We start from the raw sequence: 13763 nt of genomic DNA on the forward strand, positions 1-13763 counted from the left end.
CTACACAAATAGACGTATTAATTTTTGAGCTATAGCAGGCTTGTCACCTCTCTGGCTGCCCCCAGGAGGCACTGCAGGAGGTGTGGCGATGGCAGTGGTGGGCGGGGGCTTGATGAGGCGACCCCCCCCTTCGCTATACAGTTCAGAGAATACTGACATTGTAAAGAAGGGGCGGGGCTACGAATATGTGATACAGCACAAATTGCGGCATTGCCCACTTTCACAATGGCTGCGGGGAGGGTGGGAGGTTTTTTCCGGAGGTGGCGGGCGGTGGACCGGCAGAGTTGCGGGTGTCTGAGAGTGGTACCTGATTTTCGAGAGCTTCCTGGCCATTGCGAGAGTGACAGCAAGTATAAGCTATAGAGCCGTATTCAATTTGAGCGGACCCGCGATACTTTTTTGCCTCCCCGGACTTTTCACCTACTTCGCCTGTTTTGCAGGCGGAAAAGTATCGCGCGCGTGCCCGCATATCGCCATATTCAATTTGAAAGTAGGCAAAAACTTAAACAAGCGGAAAGTACTGTCAGATTTGGGGAAATCAGCCTGACACCCCCCAAAAGATGCTCTGACATGGGGGTTCCCTATGGCTTCGCTTGCTGAAGGAATTTGTTGTTTTTAAATGGGCTCAATAGCTGCTAAATAGCGTTTTTGTATAAGTGGTGCAGAATAGTATTCAGGAGGTTTTTTTGCAGAAAATAACTTATCCCAGCAAATTTGGGTACTTGAAAATGGGGGGCCAGCATATTTTAAAGTTGCTAAAGTTAAGTTTAAAAAATCGTGAAAAATCCACCTGTCGCAAGCCCCTGCAATGAAAAAACACCTGGTGCATACTTGGGGACCCCCCCAGAGCCAAGTTTGCTAGTTTTTAACTTTGTCCCCCAACATTTTTTTCTTTCGCCGCCAAATTCAAAGTGATTTTTGGGGTGTTCTTAAGTCTGTTTAAAACATTTTTTTGACACAGTTTACCTTTGGGGGACTGTCTGAAGGCTGCACGGGGGTTCCCGCAACGTTGCACCCCAAAACCCCAATTCTGCACTTTTTTCCACCTGCTATTCATAGGCGAAACTTTTCCGCCTATTACATCGCATTGACTTTCCGCCTAGGCGAAAAGTCTTCCAAATTGAATACGAAGTAAAATCAAAATAGGCGAAAATGACATCATCGGCTAAAAGTTTCTGCCAAAAACACGTGAAAACGGCTTTTCGCCTCAAATTGAATTCGGGCCATAGATGCCTAATCATGATGATAAAAATATCATCAGTGATATTTATGTCTTGAACTCGCTGCAACTTCAATTAAAATTCGGAGACATTCATCATGCCTCATTAACAAAGGTATCACTTCCGAAAAGCTGCTCTTTCTGCAGAGTTATCTTTTAGGATATCTGATACTTTTTCTCTTCAGCTGCGCTGTTCTCCTCGTGACTGCTTATGCCACCCTCATCTATACTGATAGCCGTGAGCCAGTGCAGGGATCTGTCTCCCTGTCCCCTTCTTCCCTCTTCCCAGTGTCCCTGCTCCCTGACGGTATCCTCTCCTCAGTGTCCCTGCTCACTGCGCTCCCTGCTGGCATTCTCTCCCCAGTGCTCCTCACCCGCATCCTCAGTGTCTAGCACTCCCCACCTGCACATCCTGTCCCCAGAGTGCCCGCTCTCTCTTACGGCATTCTCTCCCAAGTGTCCAGCGCTTCCTGCCCTCATCCTCTTCCTAGTGTCTCCTCTCCCTCCCTGCATCCTCTGCCGCAGGTAGTGTGGACACGTGCTGCTGCCGTGGAGACTGGTTGGGGGGAGGGACTGAAGTGCAGGACACAGCAAGGAGGGATCTGAAAAGATCCCTTTCCTGCATGAGCTGCCATGGCAGCTTGTGAACATATTTTGGGGTCTGTACGCCATCTCAGGATGGCGTACAGTAACACCACCAAGTTCCGACATAAATGCTTTTTCGTAAATTGATGAATGGCATATTTTCGGGGAAATTACCGGGGAAGAATTGTAAACAGGAATAAGTGATATCCCCTGTGTTACATGAATGATATATGGGTATGTAACTTAGGGCCTCATTTATCAACGAGTTTTATCACTCACAACGAGCGATAAAACTTGTTGCATACGATAAATGGTGCTCCAGACAATCAGCTCCCAACTGTCATTTTTCAAACAGATGACAGTTGGGAGCTGATTGGCTGTAGCACCATTTATCATACGCAACAAGTTTTATCTCTCGTTGTGAGTGATAGAACTCGTTGATAAATGAGGCCCTTAATTTCTACAGAAGTGAACATTTTCATTTTCATCTACTTTTGTAGAAATTAAATAATTTTGAATAGACCCCATAATGATTTAATTTTTTTTACAACTTAGAACCTGCTTCAGGCATCGCTAACATATGCTGATGACAAAAGACGCCACCTTCCAGCATTGCAGAGCCAAGTGCTGCATATGAAGACGCAGCATCAAATCACCGTCGTGGCCATCGAGTCATCGCCCATTTCAAGCAGTAACTAAGCTTACTCAGAATGGGCAATGGAATTGCTCAACCGGGGCCAGGAAAGACACAGGCCCCTGATCTTGGCATGTCTACAGAACATGGGGTGTCATTGTCATTTCCTGACTGTTATCAGGGACCTACTGGGATGTGTGGGGTAGGGATGTCCCATTACATCAATCTTTTGGATCGATATGGGATTGCCATGTCCTTATTAAGGGCCGGATTCAGAGATGGGCGCTAATACAGTCGCTCTCCATAGGGGTTGTGGAAATACGCAGGTACTTACCTCAGCTTTCGTTTTGTGCTCCACTGTGGGATGGAGTATATGAGCACTGAGACCAGTGGCGTCACTAAGGGGGTGCGGGACGCACCGGGTGACACCATCCGGGTTGGTGACAACAAAATAACATATATGCTCTGCTAATTTGGTGTCACCCCCCTTGGATGATGTCACTGAGAAATGGCAAGAGTGAGAGATATTTTGAAAGTGCCAGGTGAAGGACAGGGGACAGACTAGGGGAACGACCAGGGCAGATCAGGGACACTGAGAGCGAGCGGGGGGGAAAGGGGGACGATTTGGGGGGTCCAAGGTCAATTGTATTTTCTTTGGGGTATAGCCATACCATCCCTGAATTGGCCATGCCCCCAGTACCTGGGCTCCACTCAGCTCTCAGTGGCCCTGGGGGAGGGATGTTATACGAGCCGTAACTAGACATTTTGGTGCCCTGTGCCAGAAAGAGCGTTGGCGCCCCCCTCATTTTTCTAAGGGACATAATGCACCCACAAAAGGGGAATGGCCTCATGGGGAAGGGCCAGGGAAGAGATAGGGGAGGCCAGGAGATGCTGGGGATAAAATAAGAGGAAGCTACAAGTGAGAATGATAATAAACAGAAATTTGACAGGCCAAAACTGCGCCCCCTGACCTGTGGTGCCCTGTGCGATGGCACCGGCCGCACTACCCTAGCTACGGCCTTGATGTTATAGACAGGACGAAAAAGCGATGGAGAAGATGGGAACCTGGAAGGGAGGAAGATACTGAGCTCCGATTTGGACATGTTTAATTTTAGGAAAAAAAATCCCACCTCGTTCCTTTATGCTCCAAAAAGTTATTATTTTTATATACAATTATCCTCGTGGTGGTTCAAGTGCTGGTTTAATGTAGCACGAACTCTCTCCAGCCATTCTATTCACAGTGTAGGAGGAGCCTGGGGACAGCCCAGTATCTCAGAGAGTGCTGGACACAGCCCCACAGCAACATGAATGAGGGTTCAGCGTATACTTGCCTACCCTCCCTATTTGGCCGGGAACCTCCCGAAAATCGGGTGCCGCTCCCGGCCCCCGGGAAAGGCGGGCAAGCCTCCCGGCCCCAGCGAGCCAGCTGTATAAACCCTGGCAGCGGGAGGACCGGTGACACGATTCACGCTGAATCACATAATCGGAGCCCCGCCCCATGCTTCTCAATGCCATTAGTATCGGCATTGTGAAGAGCGATCACGCTGTCATGCCCTATACCCCGCCTCCAACGGTGCATCATGTTCCAGACCATGCCCCCTTTTTGCTGCGACATGCACCCCCGTGTGGTTGCCCGACAGCTCCCTCTCGGAAGGAGGGAGCCAAATGTCGGCAACCCTAGTGCAGCGAGACTCCACCCTTTTTCTCCGATACTCCATCCCCATTTTTGACGCAGACAATGTCCCGCAACAGGAAAGAGGAAGGTTGGGAGGTACGAGTTAAGCAAAATACCATTTTGTTGCTGAGAAACTTTAAAATACTGGTTTCTGGCTATTTCCTTAAATCATGCAGCAGTATATGGATGATTACTAACCTATTTAACAAAAGCTTGAATGCCTGAGATATCAGCGATCATCACCTTTTTTTGTTAGCAGGGACAGTGGTCTGTCCCTGTTCAGTGCCATAGTTTGCCCCTCCCCCTGAACATGTGATGTCATTACATCGCAGCCAAGGGGTGGGGTCACCAGGACCAGGAAGAAGCTGAGTGCCGCTACTCTGCATTGGCTCAACATGCTGCAGGGTAGAGTGTACTGTTCCAGGCTCCCTTCTTTCCAAAAGCAGGTGCCACAGGGCAGCGCCAGTGCCACCCCCTAGTCCCTGCGCCCTCAGTGGCAGCATCGCTCACCCATCCCTAGTTACATTCCAGTCCCTATGTACCAAGCTCTAAAAAGCTTATCTTTTCAGAGCTTGGCCATGTTATGTAGCTATCTTCAGATGGAGTTGGTCATTGTACTATGTGGGCTATAGTATCGCTGGAAAGTGACCTTCCAATCCCTAACTTGCAGCTGTGGGGATCTAGAAAATGAAGTCTAAAGCCGGGTACACATTACCCGATATGTAGATGAAATGTCATCGGATCCGTCGGATCGGCCCAACACATCATCAGTATTGGCCAGTGTGTATGCACCACTAACGTTTGGTCGTCAGTCGCATCATCAGGTCGGCCCTACATACAGCTCAATCTGATAATGCGACTGACAACACCATGCAGCCGAATGCGGCTGGTACCGATGTATCGGATCATGTAATGTGTACCGACCACCCAATATGTCGGCCCGTTGCCGTTCGGCCGTCCGTCTCATTGCTGGGTACACACATCGTTAAGTGTGCACCAGCAGTGGCGTCACAAGGGGGTTGCGGGCCGCACCCGGGTGTCACCCTGCCGAGGGGTGACACCAAGGTGCAGGCTCCCCCTCAGTGACAGGAGCCGGGTGCTGCACTGTAGCATTAAGTGCAGCACTCGGCTCCTGTCACAGTGAGGGAGCTGGCACTGCCGCCCACACCTTCGACACCCCTCACCACCCCATTGATAACCACGGTCCGGGGTATGGGCCGCAAGGCCACGCCCTTTCCTGAGGCCACGCCCTTTCCTGAGGCCACGCCCCCTTTTGGCGCCCTTGCATCCATCCCCGCACTGGGTGTCACTGTGGGGAAGGACGCCACTGTGCACCAGCTTTATGCTGAAAGGCTTCACTGTGGGGAAAGTACTTTGCTGGGCACACCATCTTTTCAGAAACACTGTCTTGGCAAGCAAGAATTGGTAAATAGTTCTGATAAATCAGATCTAAACAATACAATACGAATGGTTATTTATTTGGAAAAAGCCTGGTAAAAAAACAAATAAATATTGTAGGTCTCATACTGTTATCTAACAATGCATTTGAGACTAAGGGGCATATTCAATAAGACGCGCTAAGCCGTTTTCGGCGAAAAAGTTTCGCCTTTGACGTCACTTCAACAGGCGAAAACTTATCCTCGTATTCAATTCCAAAGACTTTTCGCCCGGTGCGGAAAGTCAATGCATTGGAATCGGCGAAAAAGATTTGCCTATGAAAGCAGGCGGAAAAAAGTGCAGAATTGGGGTTTTGGGGTGCAAACTTGCAGGAACCACCCTGCATCCTTGGGACAGCCCCCAAAAGGTAAACTGTGTCAAAAAAAGTTTTACAAAAAATTAAGAACACCCCAAAAAAGTACTTTTAAGTTGGGGGGCTGAAAAAAACAAAGTTGGGGGGTCAAACTTAAAAACTAGCGGAATAGAATCCAGGGGGGTACCCGAGTATGCACAAGCTGTTTTTAACATTTCAGGTGCTTGCGGCAGGTGGTTTTTTCTAGTTTTTTTAAACTTCACTTTAGCAACTTCAAAATATGCTAGCACCTATTTTCATGTACCCCAAATTTGCTGGGACTAGTTATTTAGGTGAAAAAATTATGCTTAATGCCATTCTTCACCACTTAGGCAAGACGCTAATAGCAAGCTATTGTGCCTAACCCTAATCCCCCCTCTAAGTGCCTAACCCTAATCCCCCCTCTAAGTGCCTAAACCTAACCCCCCCCTTCCCTGCTGCCTAAACCTAAGTCTCCTGGGGGGTGTCTAACCCTAACCTCCCCCCCGGGGGTGCCTAACCCTAACCCTCCCTTCCCCTAGCCTAAAACGAGGGGGTGCCCAGCCCTCCCCCCCCACGGCTGTCCGCGGCCGTCTTACCTTCGATAGGGATTAGACAGTCGAACGGCTCACCTTCGATAGGGATTAGACAGTCAGGAATCCGACGGACGGGATTCCGTCCGTCGGCTTCCCGACTGCCTCCCCTGCTGGTGTTCACTATAATTCAACGTGTGTATATTACAGATAGTACACACATATCTACAACTATCGCTTCACTTCTGGATTCGGACCCAGCTGAGCTACTGTGCAACTAATCTGACCGTGAATTTGCAAGCAGTTACCATAGTGGGATCCATCAGATCCTTCTCCAAAAATAAACGTGTTTGTGTAGCCTATGGGCTACAATGGCATTGGCTAGAAGGGCAAAACTCCAAAAAGCTAAACATTTCTGAGCCTGGTAAATGGGGCAATATCGTAGTCCCCATAGAAAGGTATGGATCGTAGTCCCCATAGAAAGGTATGGATAGTAGTCCCCATAGAAAGGTATGGATCGTAGTCCCCATAGAAAGGTATGGATAGTAGTCCCCATAGAAAGGTATGGATAGTAGTCCCCATAGAAAGGTATGGATCATAGGGCCTGATTCAGACCCACTCGCGAGCGGCTGTCCGCTCGCAAGTGGGTCGATGTTCTGGACTGAGCATGCGCACGACGGAGGGAGCTCCGTCGTGCGCATGCGCCAGACGCGACGAGCGAAGGAAACTCCTTCGCTCGTTGTGTCTGATCAAAGGGGGCGTGCTGTCGATGTTGATTGACAGCACGCCCCCTTTGGTAGGCGTGCCGGGGGCGTGCCTCCCTGACAGGGGGCGTTCCCACGGGAACGCCTCCCGTCAGAAGCCGGCCCACTGACATCACTAGTGATGTCAGTGGGAGTGATTTTGGCTCTGATAGAGCCAAAATCACTCCGGAGCTTGCGGTTGAAAACCTCAACCGCAGGCTCCGGCTCGCAGTTTCGATGGTCGCGATGGTCACGACCATCGCGGCCATCAAAATGCACGCTCGTATAGCCTGTGGGTGGTGACCCACAGCTATACGAGCGTCCAGGAGGACGCTCCATTTTCATGGAGGCCGGCCCTCATTCAGAGCGTGCGCTCTGCTCAGAGCGTACAGCTCTGATTGAGGGCCTTAAGTCCCCACAGACAGGTGTGGATCATAGTCCCCATAGACAAGTGTGGGTCATAGTCCCCATAGAAAGGTATGGATAGTAGTCTCCATAGAAAGGTATAGATCGTAGTCCCCATAGAAAGGTATGGATAGTAGTCCCCATAGAAAGGTATGGATAGTAGTCCCCATAGAAAGGTGTGGATCATAGTCCCCATAGAAAGGTTATGGATAGTAGTCCCCATAGAAAGGTATAGATCGTAGTCCCCATAGAAAGTTATGGATAGCAGTCCCCACAGAAAGGTATGGATAGTAGTCCCCATAGAAAGGTATAGATTGTGGTCCCCATAGAAAGAAATGGATAGTAGTCCCCATAGAAAGGAGTGGATAGTAGTCCCCATAGAAAGGAATGGATAGAAGTCCCCATAGAAAGGTATAGATCGTAGTCCCCATAAAAAGGTATGGATAGTAGTCCCCATAAAAAAAAGGATTATAGTCCCCATAGAAAGGTATGGATCGCAGTCCCCATAGAGAGGCATGGATAGTAGTCCATATAGAAAGGTATGGATCGTAGTCCCCATAGAAAGGTATGGATAGTAGTCCCCATAGAAAGGTATGGCTCATAGTCCCCATAGACAGGTGTGGATCATAGTCCCCATAGACAAGTGTGGATCATAGGCCCTCATTCAGAGCCGTACGCTCTGAGCAGAGCGCACGCTCTGAATGAGGGACGGGCTCCATTTTCATGGAGCGTCCTCCTGGACGCTCGTATAGCTGTGGGTCACCACCCACAGGCTATACGAGCGTGCATTGTGATGGTCGCGATGGTCGAGACCATCGCGACCATCGAATTTGCGAGCCGGAGCCTGCGGTTGAGGTTTTCAACCGCAAGCTCCGGAGTGATTTTGGCTCTATCAGAGCCAAAATCACTCCCACTGACATCACTAGTGATGTCAGTGGGCCGGCTTCTGATGGGAGGCGTTCCCGTGGGAACGCCCCCGTCAGGGAGGCATGCCCCCGGCACGCCCACCAAAGGGGGCGTGCTGTCAATCAACATTGACAGCACGCCCCCTTTGATCGGACACAACGAGCGAAGGACTTTCCTTCGCTCGTCGCGTCTGGCTCATGCGCACGACGGAGCTCCCTCCGTCGTGCGCATGCTCAGTCCATAACATCGACCCACTTGCGAGCGGACAGCCGCTCGCGAGTGGGTCTGAATCAGGCCCATAGTCCCCATAGAAAAGTATGGATAGTAGTCTCCATAGAAAGGTATAGATCGTAGTCCCCATAGAAAGGTATGGATAGTAGTCCCCATAGAAAGGTATGGATAGTAGTCCCCATAGAAAGGTGTGGATCATAGTCCCCATAGAAAGGTTATGGATAGTAGTCCCCATAGAAAGGTATAGATCGTAGTCCCCATAGAAAGGTATGGATAGCAGTCCCCACAGAAAGGTATGGATAGTAGTCCCCATAGAAAGGTATAGATTGTGGTCCCCATAGAAAGAAATGGATAGTAGTCCCCATAGAAAGGAATGGATAGTAGTCCCCATAGAAAGGAATGGATAGTAGTCCCCTTAGAAAGGTATAGATCGTAGTCCCCATAAAAAGGTATTGATAGTAGTCCCCATTAAAAAAAGGATTATAGTCCCCAAAGAAAGGTATGGATCGCAGTCCCCATAGAGAGGTATGGATTGTAGTCCCCATAGAAATGTATGGGAGATGCCACTGTGATCGTTAATTTAACTATATACTACACTACAATTATTGAAAGCACTAAAGCAACATGTTAAGAAAGGTCATTTTTGGAAATTTAGACTAATATATCCTCATTCCTAAAACACAAGTGAGAGGCCAGAGATGGATGCAGACAAGCCATTTACATTGATTTGTTGAGCCGTATATCATATTCACAATGATCTTTCCTAGCATGCATGTGCATTCTAAACACAAAAACAGCACTACTAGCATCTTGCTACTGACAGCGATCGGGGGTAATAAATTTGATACATAGAATGAAAGACTATTGACAAACTCATTACACAGTGTCTTTTAACTAGACCTCTATTTAGAAAAAGTCCCTGGAGGTAATTAATTGCAATGTCCAGCACAGCAGTTTGTCTTGGTTCACCAAGCATTCAAAGTTAAACCCCCGTATCCCACTGGTTTATACGTTTTCCCAGCAGAACAAATCCCTGACCCATAACACTCTAGTTCAGAAAAAAAAAGTTGGAAAATAAAGTAAAAATGGAGATATCTTAAAGGGGAAGTACTTTGTTTTGAAAATAGTTGGTTTCAATTAGGGGTGAGCGGGTTCGGATTTTGGAAATCCGAACCCCCCCGAGCTCCCCCGATCCGAGGCCGATCCGAGTCATGCTCGACTTTTCCCGCCTGACTCGGAGCTGAAATCGAGGCAAAACGTCATCATCCCGCCTTCCGGGTCTCGCGGGTTTTGGATCCTATATAAGGTACCCGCGTCAACGCCATTTTCTCACTCGGGAGGGTGGGAGTTAGGGCTGGCTGGGCTGTGTAGTGTAGTGTAGTGCAGTGTAGTGTAGTGTTGTGCTGTGCTGCGCTGTGCTGCTGTTGTCCATAGGGGCTGTGTCCACTCCTCCAAAGTTCATAGGGGCTGGCTGGACTGTGTTGTGCAGTCAGTTGTCCATAGGGGCTGTGTCCACTCCAAAGTCCTGTGCAGTGTCCCAGTCCTAAAGGGGTGCTGTAGTGTTGTCCAGGGGGTGCTCTATCCATCAGGGGTGCTCCCCCCAAGTGCAAAAAAAAATAAAAATTTCTGTGTTTGTGAATTGTGTGCACAGTAGCAGCACGTGCATCAACAAAGTAGTGCCAAGCGTGCGCCTGTGTCATAAGTAAAGGGCCGGCTGGCTTGACCGTTAAAGGGTGCTGTAACCCCCAAAGTGCACTCCAAACAAAATAAAAAAATATTTTCTGTGTTTGTGAATTGTGTGCACTGTGGCTGCACGTGCATCAACAAAGGAGCAGCGCACAAGCGTGCGCCTGTGTCCCATAAGTAAAGTGCCGGCTGGCTTGTCCGTTATAGGGTGCTGTAACCCCCAAAGGGCACTCCAAACAAAATAAAAAAATATATTTGTTTGTGAATTGTGTGCGCAGTAGCCGGACGTGCATCAACAAAGTAGTGCCAAGCGTGCGCCTGTGTCATAGGTAAAGGGACGGCTGGCTTGACCGTTAAAGGGTGCTGTAACCCCCAAAGTGCACTCCAAACAAAATAAAAATATATATTTTTTTGTGTTTGTGAATTGTGTGCGCAGTAGCCGCACGTGCATCAACAAAGTAGTGCCAAGCGTGCGCCTGTGTCATAAGTAAAGGGCCGGCTGGCTTGTCCGTTAAAGGGTGTTGTAACCCGCAAAGGGCACTCCAAACAAAATAAAAAAATATTTTCTGTGTTTGTGAATTGTGTGCACTGTAGCTGCACGTGCATCAACAAAGGAGCAGCGCCAAGCGTGCGCCTGTGTCCCATAAGTAAAGGGCCGGCTGGCTTGTCCGTTAAAGGGTGCTGTAACCCCCAAAGGGCACTCCAAACAAAATAAAAAAATATTTTCTGTGTTTGTGAATTGTGTGCACTGTGGCTGCACGTGCATCAACAAAGGAGCAGCGCCAAGCGTGCGCCTGTGTCCCATAAGTAAAGGGCCGGCTGGCTCATTTCTTAAAGGGTGGTGTAACCCACAAAGTGCACTAGTCTCCAACAAAAATGAAAAATTATTTTCTGTGTTTGTGTGCGCCTTAGCCACACGTATATATCAATATAACATAAATGGAGGACCAAACTTTCTCCGATAAAAATAAAATAAGGAAAGATCAAGAACCACTTCCTCCTAGTGCTGTTGTTGCTGCTGGGAGTTGTTCATCATCCCAGAGAGGAAGTAGGAACACCACTACTTTTACTAAACAATTGACCCTCCAACAGTCCTTAGCGAGGAGGATGAAGTACGACAGCAGTCATCCTGAAGCAAAACGTATAACTGAGGCCTTAACTGCTATGTTGGTGTTAGACGTGCGTCCGGTATCCGCCATTAGTGCAGTGGGATTTAGACAATTGATGGAGGTAGTGTGTCCCCGGTTCCAAATCCCGTCTAGATTCCACCTGCATCCTCAAAGCAGCAGCGACAAGCGTGCGTCTGTCTGTTAAAGGGTGGTGTGACCCTCAAAGTGCGCTCCACAAACAATAAAAAAAATCTTTTTTTTCTGTCTTTGTGAATTGTGTGCACTGTAGCTGCATGTGCATCAACAAAGGAGCAGCGCCAAGCGTGCGCCTGTGTCCCATAAGTCTGTTAAAGGGTGGTGTAACCCCCAAAGTGCTCCAAAAAATAAAAAACTATTTTTTTTCTGTTTGTGACTTGTGTGCGATGTAGCCGCACGTGCATCACACAGTAGCAGCGCCAAGCGTGCGCCTGTGTCATAAGTCAAGGGCCGGTTTGGACATCTGGCCCGGACTGAAGGACGTGCCAACAATTTCTGACAAGTCTACTGTCACTGCATATAATACTTTCCTCAAAGCAGCAGCGACAAGCGTGCATCTGTCTGTTAAAGGGTGGTGTAACCCTCAAAGTGCGCTCCACAAACAATAAAAAAATTCTTCTTTTTTTTCTGTCTTTTTGAATTGTGTGGGCTGTAGCCGCACCTGCATCCTCAAAGCAGCAGCAACAAGCATGCGTCTGTCTGTCAAAGGGTGGTGTAACCCCCAAAGTGCGCTCCACAAAAAATAAAAAATTCTTTTTTTTTCTGTCTTTGTGAAATGTGTGGGCTGTAGCCGCACCTGCATCCTCAAAGCAGCAGCGACAAGCGCGCGTCTGTCTGTTAAAGGGTGGTGTAACCCCCAAAGTGCGCTCCAACCAAAATAATATAATCTTTTTTTCTGTTTGTGTGTGAAATGTATGCGCAGTAGCCGCACCTGCATCCTCAAAGCAGCAGCGACAAGCGTGCGTCTGTCTGTTAAAGGGTGGTGTAACCCTCAAAGTGCGCTCCACAAAAAATAAAAAATTCTTTTTTTTTCTGTCTTTGTGAATTGTGTGGGCTGTAGCCGCACCTGCATCCTCAAAGCAGCAGCGACAAGTGTGCGTCTGTCTGTTAAAGGATTACATCAGTGACAGCATCCAAGTAGGCATGTCAGACAGTCCGTACATGTACTGGCAGGAAAAAGAGGCAATTTGGAGGCCCCTGTACAAACTGGCTCTATTTTACATGAGTTGCCCCCCCTCCAGTGTGTACTCCGAAAGAGTGTTTAGTGCAGCCGGGAACCTTGTCAGCGAAAGGCGTAGGAGGTTGCTTCCACAAAATGTGGAGAAGTTGATGTTCATAAAAATTAATTATCAACTCTTCCTGGGAGACCTGCCTCCAGAACGTACAGAGGTACCTGTGGTGGTGGATTCCAGCAGGGACGAATTAATACTCTGTGAGGATGAGGATGTACACAACACTGAAGAGGGTGAGGAATCGGTGAATGAGGAGGATGAGGACGACATCTTGCCTCCGTAGAGCCAGTTTGTGCAGGGACATATTAATTGCCAGCTTGTTTTGTGGGGGCCCAATCGAACCAATCATTTCAGCTACAGTCGTGTGGCAGACCCTGGCGCTGAAATGATTGGTTTGTTAAAGTGTGCATGTCCTGTTTATACAACATAAGGGTGGGTGGGAGGGCCCAAGGACAATTCAATCTTGCACCTCTTTTTTTTCTTTGCATTGTGTACTGTTTGCGGCCTAGTTTTTAAACTGCTATCCTGTCTGCCACTGCAGTGTCACTCCTAGATGGGCCACATGTTTGTGCCGCCCACTCGTGTCGCTTTGCATAGTCATCCATCTACCTCGGTGCAACCTTTTGGACATAAAAACACTATTGTGAGGTGTTCAGAATAGACTGGAAATGAGTGGAAATTAAGGTTTTTGAGGTTAATAATAGCATAGGAGCAGAAAAATCAACACATTCAAAACACGAAGAAAGATCCAGATCCAAAACCAAAACACAAAACACGAAAAGTGGCCGGTGCACACCCCTAGTTTCAATTAATAGGATTGTGCTGGTGTTTGTACTGCAGCTCTAAAATATTTTTTGTACACCCATGCTCACTTTTAGGGGTCTATTTATTAATAATAATATAATAATAATAATTTTATTTATATCGCATTTTTCTCCCGTAGGACTCAAAGTCGCTTTACAGACATCAGAAAACATGGTACATTGTACAAGGATTTGGTA

This window comes from Taudactylus pleione, unplaced genomic scaffold, assembly GCF_031769625.1.
Source record: "Taudactylus pleione unplaced genomic scaffold, aTauple2 ptg000579l, whole genome shotgun sequence".
NCBI classification, from domain to species: domain Eukaryota; kingdom Metazoa; phylum Chordata; class Amphibia; order Anura; family Myobatrachidae; genus Taudactylus; species Taudactylus pleione.